Below are 4,228 nucleotides of genomic sequence, written 5' to 3'. Positions count from 1 at the left end.
CATCAGAAGAGACAAGAAACCTAGCATCGGTTTCCCGCACCTTTGCTTCGGCTTTCTCTTCAGCAAGGTCGAACCCTCGAGCGTGGATTTCTTCGAGAGTCTCCCCCAGGCCTGGCACTTGGACAAACCATTGCTCTATTTTTCCCGGTTGGAGGCCTAGCTCAACTCAGCTTGAACGGCTACAGTGTCCCTTAAGTATACGATGATGGTTTTATCAGCCGTAGCCTCTTGGCCTGGGCCAAACCCTTTGCTTTAATGCCTCGAAATTGAGTTTCAGCCGAAACTAGTTGGGCTGTAACAACTTCCTTATTGGCAGTGAGCTGATCCATGCTCTCCTTCCATCGATGGCAGTCAGCTTTAACTTGATCAATGGTGTCGTCCAAATCCACTACTAAAAAGTAAATAGACACAGTCACATGCAATATAATATATCCAACTATGAGTCGGGATCGAATCCTACAGAGAACAATATGTAGGCGATTAGGAATGTAAGAGAATTATCACTTGTTATGCAATGCCAAAAACTTAGAATTTATTTGAGAAAATATATATACCTAAATGCGGAAATGTAAACTAACCTAGAAAGCAAGTAAAATGATCAATGGCTACAAGTATGGATGCATCGGGAATTACACTCAAGTAACGATCCAATGTATTTCATGATTTTACAAATATGAGTGAGTTGATGTTAATTAGCCTCAGCCAATAATTCTATATTAGATTCTTCCGAAGACTAACAAGAATTCTTAATTGAATTACCCCTAAAACAATTAAGATATTAATCACACCCGGATATGGCTACAAGTAGTTCAATCCTATACCTAGGTTAGAATCAATAAAATGAGGGTTAAAGCCTCAAGTTCTTGTTAATTAATCTTTCCCAACCTCAAATAATCTTTCCCAAAATTAATTCGGAGTTAATGGGCGAGTCCTAAGGTTATCTAATCCCTTCGGAAATATTAAAGAACAAGAATAATTAAAGTAACAATAACTCACTTCATAAAAGGATAAAAATCATTCAATACATAAGCACACCAAGGTATTTAATCCACACTTTAAATATGATTATTTCCATAAACAAGATTCAAGTGTTGAATATAATACTACACACTTAGATATTCAATACAAAGCAAGGAAATGAAGAAATGAGTGCAAAGGAGTAAGAAATTCTTAACCACAATCTTCAAATATTCAAAACCCAAGTGTAAGTGCATAAACCCTAGCTTCAAAACTTGTTCTCTCTAGCCCTAAGAATGCAAATAAGCCAAAAGATGATGAAAATATCTGCTAGGTCGAGTATTTGTGGGTTTGGAATTTGAGAACATGTGAAATGCCTAAACTGCCCAGGTCTGAAGCCCATTGAACTGCACCTACAGAAGAATTCTCACAGGTGTGGCTCCTCATAAGCGTACATCTTATCGCAGAAGTGAAATATCAAATAAACTCTGTCACCACAGATGCGGTCTACCAAGCACAGATGCGCAACCGCAGATGCGGTAATCGAACCCCAGATGCTGTTTCTTACAAAGTCACTCATCTTCGCAGATGCGTGCCTATTCACGCTGGAGTGGAGTCGCTTCTGCGACCAATCTTCCGTAGATGCGGAATCACCGGGGAGTTTTGCATGGTTTTCACCCTTTTTTGCTCAATTCCACTCCAATTGAATTCAAATCACTTCATGACATCATTTACCTAAAAATCTAACAATACACACCATAAACGACCTCATATTATAGTTAAAGGACATAAAAACTAAATAAAGAGACTAGAATGAGTGGTAAAATCACCACTTATCAATCAACCTCGCCCTCGTGCTGTCCAATCATCTCTAACTTTTGTTGCAACTGAGATATCGAAGTGTTAGACTGAAGTAGGGCCAAGAAGACCATACTCTATTAAAATCACAGTCACCTACTCATCTAGCTCGGTCTCATTTTTTCGAGCTTTGGCCAATTCAGCCCGGAGGTCCTTAAGCTCCTCCTCCTTTTGGCTATAGAGGAGCCTCAAAGCCTTCTCTTCACCCAAAACTTTCCTGAGCTTGGCCTCATATTGGTTCAGCTTAGTTGTAAACTTGATGATGGCCTACATATGAAATGAAGACATGTCAGTCAAAGGGAAGGAAAGAAAGAATAATTACAACAATGAAAGTTAGTATTTACCCGAGAGAGGAGATGTTGAGCCTCTTCGAAAAGGGTGGATGCATCATTAAGGCCGGCGGCATCATTGACCCCAACAGAGCAACCCTGAAAGGGATCTTCTTCACAGACTGTGCTCGGATCGGGTGCATGCAGAGCGTTAGCATCTTCGATTGCCTCCTCAGAATAAGATGGTAGAGAAATAGAGTGACCCATTGTCATGGCCCCGAGCTCCTCACTCGGGGCGCTCTAATTAGCGTCGGCCCTCTCAACACTTGTCCCCTCCAGCATATTTGTTGGAGGAAGAGGAAGGATTTTAATCTCGAGGGACTCGAGGGTGCCAGGAGGAAAAGTTTCAGGTTTGGAGGGTTCAGCGGTCTCAACTTGTTTCCTGGCTTGGGGCACTAGCGCCGATTCTTCGCCCTCATTCTCCTCATCATCGGGGAAGTTAATGGCAAAATCCAACTCCACGTGGGCAGGCTTCTTCCTTGACTTCCGAGTAGGGGCCGGCTCGTCCTAGGTATCTTTAGGATTTGAAGCCCTCTTTCTTTTACTGTCCTTCCTCGATTTCGGGATCAAGGACACAGTCTTCTCTCCAGGCGGGGATGGCCTCATTTCAGAGACGTCTCTGATGCCTGCACAAGTAAATATGAATGAGTTAACGCCACCAATATATGAAAAGTATTTGAAACTTGGGAAAAGCACTTACCATGATTCTTGGCCTCTCATTTGCCCTTCGATAAATCATGCCATTTGCGCTCATCATACGAGGAGGTCGCGGCCAACTTTCGGACCCAGTCCGCGAGGTTGGGGACAACGTGAGGTGTCCAAGCAAGGACTACAGAAAATATAAAAATATTATTATAGGATGCGAAAGTTGAGTATATAAAGATATTGGGAAGAAGGACTCCACTTATGATTAAAATTCCATCTCTCCGAGAAGGATATTTTGTCTTGGGGGATGACATCCAAAGTCCTTACTCTGATGAAACAACTCATCCAGCCTCGATCTTTGTCTTCATTGGTACTAGCAAAGATGATTTTCTTTGACCGACGTTGTAGCTTGATAAGCCCTCGAAACAGCTAGGGCCGATACAGCCGAATAAGATGTTGAGGGTTAATTCCAACCCCTCGGACTTTTGGAAAAATAACGCACCATGATCACAATGCGCCAAAAGGAGGATGGATCTGACCAAGGGTAACCTCATATGTTTTATAGAAGTAGATCACTACTGGGTTGAGGGGACCCAGTGTGAAGGGATAAGTGTAAACACTTAAAATTCCTTCACATGAGTAGTGATGGTCTCCTCGGAGCCTGAGATATGAACCACGGCCTCATCTCCCCAGCCACAGTCCCTCTTCATATCTTTGAGGTACTTCTCCGATAGCAAACTAATATATTGAGAGGCATGCTCACATCGGCCTGGGATATCAGGGGGATTTTCGATATTGATGTCCTTTTTAGTCACACAATGGCAGGGGGTGATTTCTTGAAGAGTCAGCATCACCACCGGGTTGTCCGGCCGGGAGGAACAAGAAGACATTGCTTTTTCTTTTTTGGGAACTGTTTTGGAAATTTCATCCATAATTTTAAGCTAAAGAGTACGGACGGTAACAAAAAGTGGTGTTTTACGAAAACTTGGCATTTTCCAGCGCTTAAACGAATGGTGGAAAGAGATGAAGAAGAGAAAGAATCAGAGTAAATGTGATGAAAGACTAAAGTTCTTTATTCAAAGGAGTAGCCTCGTATTTATAGAAGGGCGACGATGGTTCGGCGGTGATACTAGCCGACCAGTACTGACGTGCATTTAATATTTTTGGGGAAGCAAAACGACGAGATTTTTCGGTCACTTCAAACGCCTACATCATGGGAGTCACGACCCCAAACACCCCGGTCGTGATGGAGCCTATCATAGTACTAGTCCAACCAAAACAACACGAACAAAGTGAAGATCTTTTATAAAATTCATTTTTCTAAACAGATTAAGTCTGAAATCTTTCATTTTTTTAAAATATCAAAAGAAATGCATGGAAACAAGTACGTAAATACATCGACACAACCCGAATCTGGTGTCACTAGTCATAAGCCATTA

This window comes from Nicotiana tabacum, chromosome 11 (genome assembly GCF_000715075.1).
Source record: "Nicotiana tabacum cultivar K326 chromosome 11, ASM71507v2, whole genome shotgun sequence".
In the NCBI taxonomy this organism is placed as follows: domain Eukaryota; kingdom Viridiplantae; phylum Streptophyta; class Magnoliopsida; order Solanales; family Solanaceae; genus Nicotiana; species Nicotiana tabacum.
This window is presented reverse-complemented; position numbering follows the sequence as displayed.